Below are 13,398 nucleotides of genomic sequence, written 5' to 3' on the forward strand. Positions count from 1 at the left end.
CCACGGCCACATAGGTGTTCGGACGGTTTGGGTACCTTGCTGCGTCCACGTAGAGGGCTCCCGTGTCATTCGCGTGCGCCTCGGTGAGGGCCTTGGCCCTGGCCTCTCGGCGACCTGGATTATGGTCGGGATGCACGTTGCGGGGCAGCGGTAGTATCTTGATGCGTTGGAGTATCTCTCTTGGGAGGCTCTGTGTGTTGGGCGGATCCTTCCCCTTGCTGTCGCGGCCGTAACCGATTCGCTCGAGGATGCTTCTGCCGGCCCTCGTGGTTGAAAGGCGTTCGAGTTGTGTTGTTCTTTGGGCCTCACTGATCTCTTCCAGAGTGTTGTGGTGTCCCAATTCCAGAAGTCGCTCCGTGCTGGTGCTGTTGAGTAGCCCCAGCGCGGCTTTGTAAGTCCTGCGGATGGCCCTTTGTCCCTTTCGTGTTGCTTCCATGGGTGGAAGGCCCCCACGTAGGCCACGTGGCTCATCGCAAAGGATTGTACTAGTCTTAGGAGGCTGTGTTCCTTCATGCCCTGACGTCTTGTGGATATGCGTTTGATGAGGCGGGTGGTGATGCCCAGCTTCGTGATGACTCGGTCGACCGTGGCGCTGTTACCCCGGCTAGCTTCGAGGAGCATGCCGAGGACGCGGAGGGTTTGCACTCTTGGGATGACGCTGCCGTCGCTCGTGTGCAATGTAATTGTGGCGGAGTCTTCTGCCTTCCTGCGGTACCGCCCCGGTGGTGGGAGGATGAGCAGCTCGGACTTGTGCGGGGAGCATCGCAGCCCGGTTCCCGCCAAGTGCTGTTCGATGGCGTCTACCGCCTCTTGTAGTGTAGACTCGATGTGGCCGTCGCTCCCTCCGGGGACCCACAAGGTAATGTCATCTGCGTAGATGGTGTAGCGAACCTGCGGGATCCCCGAAAGTCGCTCGGCCACGCCAACCATCACGAGGTTGAATAGCACTGGCGATATCACCGAGCCTTGGGGTGTGCCCACACTGCCCAGCTCGCGTTCCGGTAGCTGTAGGTCTCCCGCCTGCGCGCCGTAGCGGAGGGCTCGAGATTAATTTTGACCATCCTTCGTGTTCCGAAATCTCGAATACACGAGCGTTTTTCTTTTCGCCTCCATGAGAAAGCGGCCGCCGCGGCAGGGAATCGAACCCGCGACCTCGTGCTAAGTCGGGGTGCCTGGGTTTCTACATGCCGCAATGAAAAGGATCACCCAGAGTTAAAATTTTGTTCGCAAGATTCGGTTCCCAAGCCTCCACGGCGGGTCCTTTGCTGAGCAGCAAGCGCCTGCGGAGAGCGTCCCGCGCGCGTGTCCAACCGCTGTGATGCTTCTCTTCGTTGAGGAGGCAATTTCCCCTCCCCCTCAACTTGTGGAATTGGCTCCCGCGAGCAGCAGGACTCGTGAAAGCTGAACGCGATGGTAAGAGTTAAGGCCGCTGCTTCAAGGACTGTAATGCCTCTGAGATTGGTGTTGTAATAAATAATCAGTGCCCGTATGACTAACGCGTGCACCTTCAGGAGACTGGAATAATTCCACCTGTAAGAACTGTTCTTTGTTACGATTTCTTGGAAATTTTTTTCTCAATGCTCAATCGAGGGACGGACAGACGGACCCAAATTTTCGCTTTAATAACCCACGAAAGACTGCAATCTCTAAGACATGGAGTGGAAGAACGGTGTGGGAAAGCATGAATATACTAAACACATCGACGGGGAAAAAACTTTCTAGGAAGTCAAATTAGATATCATTTAACACCGGTGACTCGAGCCAGGCGTTCGTTCCGATGCTTCTCCGCGTCATGTGAATTTATTAGGTGAGCAAAAAAAATAAACGCGACACCAAATCCCTTGTGCCACCACAGAGCTAGAGAACAAGAGTAATGGAACACAAAAAAAAAAACAATGCGCTCTCGCTACCTGGCTTGACGCGTCACAGTTATCCGGGACTGAGAAGGAGATGTTCAATTTTGAAGCAAGAAATGGTGGTGAAATAATGCTTTTGCGTTGCACAATCGGAGTGTAAGCGGCGTATCTAATAATCGGGAACCGCTTACAGGACAGGAACTTATGAAGTGTAAAAGAAGAATAAATCTAATGAAGCGAACTCAACCTCAACTGTTTACTACTATAGAGTGATTTTGCACACGTGTGCAGGAAATGTAATGCTTTGTGGACGCGCGATTTGTTTATAATCGCGATTTTGGAAAATACGCAAAATAAGCAGGCTCCACTCAGGTTATTGTGCAGCCCTTTGCACAAGAATATGTAGCAAGTATACGAGACTGCAGAGCGCGCAGTGATTATATTCCGCTAAGCAAAGTAGCACTTCCTTCCAAAATGTTTGCCTTTGTGAAGCCCAGTAGGCCCGTCACTTTCCCGAAATACAGTGCCTTCGCAGAAATCATTAACGCCGACTCCTGTCAATGAATATTTGCTGTTTCATGCACTGATAAGGGGAATTTGATAAAAACAAACAAGTCCATGCCTTCGCAGAATTCATTAACGCCGACTCCTGTCAATGAATATTTGCTGTTTCATGCACTGATAAGGGGAATTTGATAAAAACAAACAAGTCCATGATCCGCCAGTGAACGTCGAATCCACGGTGATAAAGTTGCCGAATTGCATTGCGTCTGACATGGCACTTACAGTGCCCTAAAGGCAACTCGTACAGGCAAGCCAAAGCAGATGCGCGGTCCCGTGGAGAGGAATATGTGAAAGGGACAGCTTGTATAGGTTCTCTGCGTGCTCAGGATGCAGCCCGTGTTGTGACAAAGCCGATGAGAGTGTACCACAATAAATGCAAGGCTGTTTTGGTTGCGATCACTACAACACAAGACTGATGAAAAGTGCGTTCATTTAAACCAATTCAATGTGACCCTTGTTTTGTTTACAAAGTCCTACGCATCACAGGACTATTCGACCTAACGCAAGCCGGTGTACATTGGTCGGGTGATTTTCTGTCCGGCCGTGTTCAGCCCGTGTCCAATTCTGGGCTTTTTCGAGAAATGGCCGTACTCCCATGGCTATCCAACGTCAGTGACCGTCGGCCAGTCGACCGGCTTACGCTCGTATGGTCACATTCCAGCCATAGGGCTCCGGCCATTCCAAAGCCACCCGTGTGCGGCCGGAGTACGGCCACCGGATGACAGCCGAGATGCGGTCGCCAGACTGCAGCCGGACTAAAGCTGCCGGAAGTTTGGCCATGCTACGGGCATTGAATTTCAGCCAAAGTACGTTAACTGTATTGAGGACGATGAACGACCACTGTATTCAGCGCATGCAGCTGACTCAGTCGCAGTGTGCAGCACAACAAACCCACTATGTTGGGTCCACTGCACCCGCATCAAAGTGAGCCCGCGCGCTACCACAAGCCCTCCAGCCTTCACCGCAGCTTTGCTTAATTATCAGCGTCAGTAGACAACAACATTCCTTTATTAAACAGTGCTCAGAAATTGTCGTTCCTTTAATTGCTGTGCCTCTTTTACGGTCGGATACCGAAAATATTCATTTCTTTGCAGAGCTGGAATAGATGTATTGTCCAAGAATTGATATCGCCTGTGGGTGGCATACCTGTATTAAATGGAGATGGAAGGGGGAGGGCGGAAGGAGAATAATTTAGTGGGTTGAACTTCACAATGATAAAAGTGCGCCTTTTAGCCGATTTCTTTCAGGACAATCTTCCTGAGCAGTTTCATGCTCTGACTGAATCAACTATTTCTATAACAGTTGCTTGACCACTTTTGTTGCATATAAAACCAGTGAGCATGCCTTTACGAAGTGTTTTGGTACTCCGTGAAACACTCAGCAGCATTCAATATACTTTCCTTCACAAAAAAAGTATGTCCAGTATTTCCCCATTTTTCTTGCAACGAAATTTTCTTCTAGATCAACTTTTCTGACGATCTTTCACAGGGCTGGTCCTAGGAGAGATCAAAGAAGTACTTTCATGTTCAACATATTTTTTGTGTTGTTTTCATGAGTTACGTGCACACCCCTTAATAGTTCAAATGAAATTAATTTTCCTTTAATGTCATGTTACGTTAAAAAACTCCAGATGGCATTGCGAAAGACGCCCTGCTTCAGGTGGCTGCAGTTGTAACCGTCTGTGTTCCCGCAAGAAAAACTACAAGACTAGAGTTTTATAATTTCTTTCTAACCAATTACACAGCAATTGTAGTATACATACAGCAAACCTTGCCACGAATAAAAATATAAATATTTCATTGTTCGAATTTGAAGGCGTAAGGTTGTTAACCCGTGGGAGTCGAACTTGCGCCTGCGCAAGTGTATTTATATATTTATTTATTTATTTGATGCCTGTTTTGCATTTCAATGCATTACAGCAGGGTAGCACTAAGCATCAAACTTGAGGCCGAATAATTCTACAGAGCGCTGCAAAAATTCTCATTATAAACAGAGAATACAATCATACGAGAAAGATAATTGCACTCTCATTGATCTACGTCAAATGAATCGCGCAAGGCGTCACCTTTAAAGAAAAGTTAATAATTTGCTTTAGGCTAGCGGTACCACTTTGGGATATGCAGAATGGCGGTTGGATATACTTCTCAAATTCTATTCCAGTTTTCGAATGATAGATATTACGAAAAACTTTCAGGCAGATGTGTGGCCTGTTATCTTTTTCGTCTTCCATTTACGTTCACTTTTACTCTCTGTCATTCGAAGTTGACAGTGTTAATTAACTCTAACAAAACGCAATGCCATATTCTGTATGTTTTCAAGAGTATCAACCAGCTCTTTGGTGTAGGGATCAAAGAAAGCCCATGCGTTCTCCAACTTTGAGCGCACATGAGTGAAATACGGTTGTTGTTTTAAGTTAGATGGAGGTTCGCTGAAATTTTGTCTCAGAAAGCAAAAAACACGTGAAGCAGTAATTTTTGTGTAGTGAACGTGCCTTTTTACCCTCTAAGTGCTCGTTCAATACACTACTATTTATTTATATTCCGCGGCCGTTTTTAAAGCAGCGTAATTTACCGTATACGTATTAAATTGGAGTGAACATTTTCTTTTAACTTCGACGTCAACACACTTTATAACACTGAACGACTTTTCTGGGTCAGCACAGCCGGATGTTACTAAATTCGAATCATACTGCAGGTATTCGGTAACACGTTCATTCGCCACAGTGCTGTAAACTACACAGTCAATCGCGAACCTTTTCAACAAAGATTTCAGACCACTATTAATAACATTTATATGTAACAGAAACAAAAGAGGGCTCGTAAATAGGCCTAGGGGAATGTCTGAGGTCACAGGAACATATCCGGCCGAACAACCATTGAGAGCGACCGACTGCTGTCTTAGAAAGAGATACTGGGCTATCCATGCCATAAAGGATTCTTTCAGTTAATAGCTCACAATTTACTAACAAGAAGCTGATATGAAGCACCACCAAGTGCTTTTTTGCAGTTCAAGAAAATACAATGAACTATTTTAAGCATATCTATTGCTAGAGCCAAATTGTGCGTAGACTCAACAAGCCGCGTTGAGCAAGAAAAACACGACACCGTGTTTACTAGGATGCTGGCGATTGTGTTTAACCAAATGAGTATTTTTCGAAGTGTAGCTAAGCTCACTCTCAAACACCGCAACTAAATTAACATCCGGGTTTCGTCATTGATAATGCTCTTTTGTTATCCCAAATTAAAAAAACGGTTTTTTTAAATAGGCAGTAATAAAATCCAATGAAGTAGCGCAGTGCAGGGCACGAAGTTGAGCCTACCAATTCACAAGCTTTGCCCCTTCTAGGTTTATCCCCCAGAAAATATTGCAACATTGTTTTTCGCAGCGCATTTGTAAGAATAGCCGCAAACTTGCGCTTTTGCGCGCCCTTGCCTCTCTTTGGTCGGGAGTCCTTGACACTGCGCCGGTTCAGAACCTGCGTGATGGCCGCTTGCTCGATGCCCTTTAAGACCACTTATTTTCGGTGAACCAATGCCGTCGGGGGTCGGACATCTCTGCCGGTTCGATGTTTCCAATGGTCTTCATTACTTGAGGGGGCAAATAGCCTCGTGCTGAAGCGTCGACGAAGCCGGCGGGAGAGTCCGGGTAGCGGCTGTGACTGGCGAGGCTTAGCTCTTCAGTCGGTTTGGCACAGCCTTCTAGCGGCACTAAATGGCATTCATTAGGTCTAAAGGTTTCGTGGTAATGTCCAGTGAGTCCGTGCACCTTGCCCGTTCACCTAGTACACTAATTACTGCCCACCAAACCACTAACATCTTTGCGACGTCCCAAAAAAATCCGAACGTCAATGTCCCAGCAGTATCTTTTTGGATGTTGAGATAACGTTGCTGGTACCCTAATGTCCGACGTTGTTTCAACTATACTAAAGATGTACTCTCGATGTTGCTGCTGCTTCTTTTGTGGACGGTATTTACACATACTTTGCTAATGTTGTTCATATGTTGCTGGTATGTCCGTTTTTTTACTTCGTGCGTGTCTATCGCAGTTACATTTATTTTAGCTATATCTATTTTCAAACTCTCCGCAGGCGTACTGTTTTCAAGTTGCCGAGGGGTTTTGTATGTGTTTTGTATGGGTTTTGTACGCAGGGGTTTTGTGCAAGTTTTGTAATCCACCAATATTGCTTTTACGGTAATATAAATGCGGAGGACATAAAAAATAAATTAGACTCAACATATGCCTGAACAAAATTTGATGCTCATAGGAGTTTTTATTCAGTGAAACCACCATTTTACTTGGTCGTTCTACCTTCGTAATTAAAATACAAATGCTGACCTGACAAATCGCTGGCGACACTGTTCAGCCACATATGTTAACAAATTTCCCCAGCTTGCACCGATGGTGAAATTCCGGAGGAACAGGAGAGCTTGCGGGCTCAGCCCCAGTCACTTTCCTCACCGTAAGGACATATTACCCCGCAACGTCGGAAGAGGCGGCAGTAGCCATGGCCCGCAACCCCAGGCAGCCACCACAAATTATAATCACTTATTCGAATAGGGTCATTCAAAACTTCATTCGTGGTAACGTTTCGGCTACAGCACTCAGGATTCTCCAAAATTCCCATACTCAACCACTCAACATCGTCTGGACCCCGGCACATCTGGTGTGGGAGGCAAGGGGGCGGCCCACAAAGAAGAACGAGAACTACACAGCCGTGCTGGGCTCGCTCCTGCTTTCTAAGAGAGTGCTCGGTCGGCACGCAATCGTCTGCTCTCGTATCAAGAAGCCACGGAGCATTATTGTGTGCTTTGCCTCGAGCTGCTCTAGCTTGTAACTAACAATAAAAGCATAGGTATCATTTTTTTCTTGGTATGATGACATGTCACCACCCAGTTTAAAAGGAATTCCACTTGAAATGAATCAATCAATGAATCCATCGATCATGTTGAAGCGGCGGTATCGTCCTCCGAACCAAGGTAAGATCAATAAATTGTGAAACCGATGCCAATAATACACGTTCACAGATTTGATAACGAATGTCATCTTATCCCTAACAGATTTTTAATGCAACGCTCCGCCACAGGATAATACTACGATTATTTCTGGTTACGAACAATCTTGTATTTCCTCAGTAAGAAATGAGGTGTGTGAGCAAAATTCTGCGTCGATCTCGTTGCTGTGTAGTAGGTCAAGAGATAGGAAGCAGACAGTAACGCTAACCAAAACGATACGGGACAGGCCAAAAGAACCAGCGACGCAAACGATCAGTCGTGGGAGCGACCACAAGGTGGCCAGTTGGCATATCCTGGCGCTCTTTAATACCAGAAGGGCGGAGATGCTGAAGTATCACTAGTAGGAGCTCTGGACTATTATATCGCATTTTCAGCGGTAGGGTACACCGTCGCAAAGAATGAACAAGTGTATTGACAGAATGCGTCACTACATAATGGCCTGCAAACCACCATCCCCACGTTTCTCAGTGACGATGCTTAGCAGGACAGAAACAGGAAACGTCTATAAACACCGCCTTAGTTTTGGTGATCGGGAGGATCCACGCGGGGACGGGAAAGACAGTCTGCATCCTGGTGCAACCGAGCACATTTGTACTTAGGTTTTTAGCCACATTGGTGGACAGGCGCACAGCACAGGAGCAAAGTCTTCTGATGGGGTCGCTTAGAGACGACAGCCAGCACAGGGCGTGGTGGTATGTCTCCACTGTGAATGGTCGTCCATGCACATAAGCGTGCCACATATACACAGCCCAACCAAGAGCAACGCCCTCGCTCTCTCACTGATCGAATAATTGCATCCAGTGGAACAAAGGAGCCCGCTGGCATAAGTAACGAAACCGGTTTGGCCTGCTTTATGTTGTGCAACAATACCGCCCATACCATTGCAAATGCCATCAGTTGCTACTTATGTGAGCGCGTGCATGTCTAAATGAGCCAACATTAATAGCGTTTCATGGGCGATATTACCGTGTGTAAAGCCGTAGCTTATCGGCTCCCAGATCAAAAAGACTTCTTCTCTAGAAGACATGTAAAAGGCCAGCAACATCGGAGAATTCTCTGGGAGAATTCTCTGGGCGGAAGAGTGGAGCCCCATAACGCTGCAGAAGTCTTTGGTAGTGCATAGCACTGGGGCAATTTTTACAGCGAGAAATTTAGTGACATCTGGCTGCATTCTCCATGCGTCGAATAGGTGACCCAATGTAGTTATTTCCCGACAGGCGAATTGCTCTTCGCGGAGTTCAGCTGTAGGACCGAGCGTCGGAGAATAGCCAGAAAGTCATTACGGTTGTCGAGCTAATCTCAAAAAGAAACTTTTTGAGACCAGCTTTTTGAGACCACCTTTTTGAAACTCACTAGCGCTGGGTTTGAGGCATTCATTCGGGTTTTTCCAAGAAGGAAAACTCTGGAGCTTTGAGCGTAACAACTGGAAGCACCATTCTTCCTTCGTGGAGACCGCGTACATACTTGATAGACTTACGTGATCCGTGCAGCCTGTTTCATTCGCTAATTTTTGGCAATGAGTGAAAAGAAAGTAATTAAAACTACATTTCGCGACTCGCCCTCTTGAGGCTTAACCGATGTAAGCCTACCAGCCGCCGACCGATTTAGGTGGTCCTCAAACGCCAGAATCCAATAAAGGCTTTGATTTTAGAGGGGAGTGGCTTTTTATGAGGTTCGGCAGATTTTTCTGAATTGAGTGATTGATTGATTGATTGATTGATGGGATTAACGCGCCGACGCAAAGAAGGCGATGAGGCGCGCAGTAGTGGAGGGCTCCGGATTAATTTGGACCACCTAGGGATCCTTACCGTGCACTGAAAAATCTCGTACACACGGCCGTTTTTGCTTTTCGCCTCCATCAGAAAAGCGGCCGCCGCGGTCGGTATTCCAACCCGTCTCTTCGTGCTCAGCAGCGCCAATCCTTAGCCGCTTTACCATGGCAGGTTGATTTTTATGAACACCGGCAAACGTTGGCCGACGGAGGCAATGCAATTACGAATTGACAATACAAAATTGATGAAGCTATCTATTTGTCATTACTCTCGTGAAAACAATGAGACCCCCATACGCCACTGCGACGACTCCATCACACGATTTACATTTTCTAAACATAATAGGTTCAGAGCACCGTTGACAATGTTAAAGAAGTGAAATCTGCTGTCTGTACATGAGAGGCTAGGAGAGGTAAGTGAACAGCTTCTTATTTGTCTGTAAGACTTGGGCACTACCCCTTTAAATTTTCATGACGTAAAGTCACAGCCACTACCAAGACGACAACCAAATGGTAAAAAAAAAAGAAATTCCTGCACATTTTCTAACAGTACGTGCTTTTAACAGGGAAGCTGTTAAGCAAATTGCAACTTTTTTGTCGAGCAGTTAAAAATACCAACAAAGTCCCGAGCGGCTACACAGGAGAGCAGACACCGCAGCTGCGACCATGCAGTAACCAAAACCGAAAATATGCCCACCGCTTGTGTGTGCGCACTTTGTGCCAATCATTTAGCATCCCCGGTGCACGTTTGTCAAGCCAAGCATACCCAATTATGGATGCTGGCGAAGATTTGCCAAAAGAATCAAAATCATGCTTCGCCGTAATCGTGGCAACACCAAATGAAGGAAGATCACACTTGTCGCAACAATAATGAAGTAAATGTCATTGCAGCAGCGAAGAAGCAAGTCGGCTGCAATCGTGGAAATAAACCTTCGTGATGGTCTTGAAAGTTGCGTACAGCTTTGCTAACTTCAAGTCCTACGCTTAAGCGTTGGCTTTCCTAATTTTTTTCCAACAGTATTGTTACGTGGCAACAGGGCAAAAATAGCAGCAACAATGGTTTTGTGAAGCGATGTGGTTAAAAGATGTCGCTGGAGAGAGCTCCGATGCTTGCTGCGCCCCACGCAAACTTCTTTCTCCTGCGGCATTGATGCCATAGCCGCACGTTCTAGTCCTCCCAATATGTTCTTCTGATAAAAATAGCATACAAAGCAAATCAGCCAGACAGTTTGATTAGTGCTCTTGACATTTGGACTTGGTTGGGAATAGAATAGACCTTTCCAGAAACTCCAGCGCCGCTACTTCCCCTGGCGGGCCCTCGCAAGGCGCCATGGGAACTGCGTGCGCGCGCGGTGCGAGCGGCGACGGCGGGACGGGGTGTCGCGCCGCGCGCCGCGTCCGCGGAGCGAGCCCGTCAAAGGGCAAAGTTTAAGTAGAGTGAATTGCTGTGCTTTCAAAGTTATGTTCCGCATCAAAGAAAGCATCTTTAAACAATAGAACTCAAAATAAGAAATAAACCCCGCATCCTTCTGAAACTGCCTGCACCGCATGAGAACCTTTTGTCGTCTGCTAGCAACGTCGTCTGCTAGCTTGCAGAATGGAACCAGCTGCTGACAGTTGAAAAGCGTCTTCACGCCTCTGGCGGCCCACGGAATAAGAGAAATTCCTCAACGCGAGGAAATAGAAAACAAATGTGACACTTGAGCCCCCCGAGCAAAATACAAATAGCCAGCTCTTGCTTCCGGCAGAACCGGGGGGGGGGGGGGGGGGGGTGAGGGAGCCGAGGGGGAAAACGAAGAAGCCCATATCGTGTGCCCACATTATTCGTGGTGCATTTCCGCGTGTATAAAGCTACACTCGTTTACGACCTGCCCTGGCGATTGTAGTTTACGCTATACTGACGATATGGCGCCAAGGAAGCTGCAGGAGGCGGACAAACGTGCTGTGTGCTCGGTTAGGACAACAATACGCTACGAGACCAGCATGTTTCATTGCACACGTTTCCGAAGGTCAAGAAAATTCAATCGGAATAATGTGTTCGCCGGATAAATCGCAAGGGTCGTGATGGCCCACTTGCTTTGTGGGAGCCGTCCGAGCATCACAGGATATGTGGAGCCCATTTCAACGCGAGCAGACGCAAATTTTACATAGACCGTATGCGACCATTTTTCCACACCCGGTCTTCACCGAGAGTTGTCCTCCGGCAATGACAGCTAAGCCCAGCATTATAACGTAAATTATGCTTTTTATGTTCTTTTTTTTCCTAGCTGCCGCGAAGTGAACAAAACGCCGCCCTACTAAGGGCCCGTACCGGGCATCCAAGACGAACTAGTGATATGCCGCACTGTCGAGATACTCCTGTCATCTCAGAGTAATCAACGCCCGTTTTGTAATAAATTTTAGCACAAAGGGCGTAACAAGGCGATAAAGCAATGCTTTCCCTCCAGCAGACAACGATGAGGTTTCTCCAACGACAGCGACTGCCTGCAGACCATTTCCTGCGGCATTGGAGGAACGGGGTTTCTGCTGTTGTGAGTTCAGCATTACGACTATTTCTTTTCGGTAGCTCATTGGGGAAATATTTACCACTTTTAAGGTGTGGTGTGCTTCCTGTGTGAAAACAAAGGAGGCATCTCGCCATAGCGGACCCAGGATTCTTGATCGAAGATGAGCTCCGTGAACCTGGCGTTAAATACCCCCGTGTAAAATGGTCGGCGTCAACTGACGGTAGCGGAGCAAACACGCATACGGCAGATCGCCAACCTGAAGAGACACGTTGAGCGAGTTATTCGAGAAGTGAAGAACTCTGGAATACTACATGTGGTATGATTTACCAAATGCGATGGCTGACAAGCCGAACTAGATGTGGAAAATTTGTTGCTACCTGAACAACTTCCCATATAAACCACTTCTCAATCGATAAGTAAGCAAACAGTCAACAATGCGTGTTTTGTATTAGCGCCCTCTGAAAAGTTTTACCTTTTAGTCGGTATTGGTTAGTTTTGCTAACGGAATAAAAGTGTACTGGCCTTTTATTGCAATGACACCATACCAGCTGCCTCGTCTTTTTTTCGACTGAAATCATCATTTCTATTTTCATATTTACACACAGCCAAAAACAGGAAACGAGCTCAGGATTGCACGATCCCCGTCAAGGGCGGAGCCTACGAAGTGACCACCCCAGAAACTACCTAGTTCCTCAAAATAGCGTGAACACATATGCATACTCTTTTTTCCCTAGAACAATAAAAGAGTGGAATGTATTACCGGATGCTATACGTTCCAACTGCAGAACATTTTGAAAATAATGTTACAAAATATTTTCTAAGTGAATCTTCGTGAACGGTGATTACTTTTTTTTGCGTATGTGTGCCTGTGTTCTATAGCAAATTTGAATGTATTTCCTGTAACTTGTCTCATGTACGTTGTAGGATGTAGTATTGTGAAGTGTATTTTGTGATGAATGTGATGTAGCATATAAGTTCTAGAATGTAGTATAATGATCTATTCTTTTTGTATCGGCTATGCATTTCTTCTTTACGCTTGACATGGCGGTTGTTATGTCAGTTTTTTACACCACCCCTGTAACGGCCCAATCGGCCAACAGTACCTGGAAATAAATAAATAAATAAATAAATAAATAAATAAATAAATAAATAAATAAATAAATAAATAAATAAATAAATAAATAAATAAATAAATTAGACTTGCACCTCTTAGGCAACAGTACTTGAAACAAATACGGACACAGTGTAGCATGAATCCATGGGATACACACTGCAAATCCCCAAAATGCCACAGTTTGTTGAAGAAATGCGGGCTGTGGTAAGAATGCTGAAGTTTGAAAAAGAAGCTAGTTAATAAAACAGCTGTCTAGGATAGCAGATGTTCTGCATGCGTCACACAATGCTAAACGCCAAAGCTGCACCGTCAAAAAATGCTGCCTCCACAGGCGCTGTTGCGCACGGCACGGTTTGGCACGGCAGAACTACATGAAGAGCGGCCCGTGCGGCAGCGGCGGCGGCTGCTGCGGCGCTCACAGTTCCCAGGCTGCTTTGCGGCAGCCGTTTTGGGGCGCGCGCAACTTTCCAGGAAGGTCTATTGCAGCCACTGAAAGGAGGCGTACTCGTCTATGGCACATGAACCCTTAGAATTTGGTGTTTCCAAATACGACGATTGCATAACAGCATCCAAA

This window comes from Haemaphysalis longicornis, unplaced genomic scaffold (assembly GCF_048455015.1).
Source record: "Haemaphysalis longicornis isolate Haplotype H1 unplaced genomic scaffold, Haemaphysalis longicornis Haplotype H1 scaffold_13, whole genome shotgun sequence".
Classification (NCBI taxonomy): Eukaryota; Metazoa; Arthropoda; class Arachnida; order Ixodida; family Ixodidae; genus Haemaphysalis; species Haemaphysalis longicornis.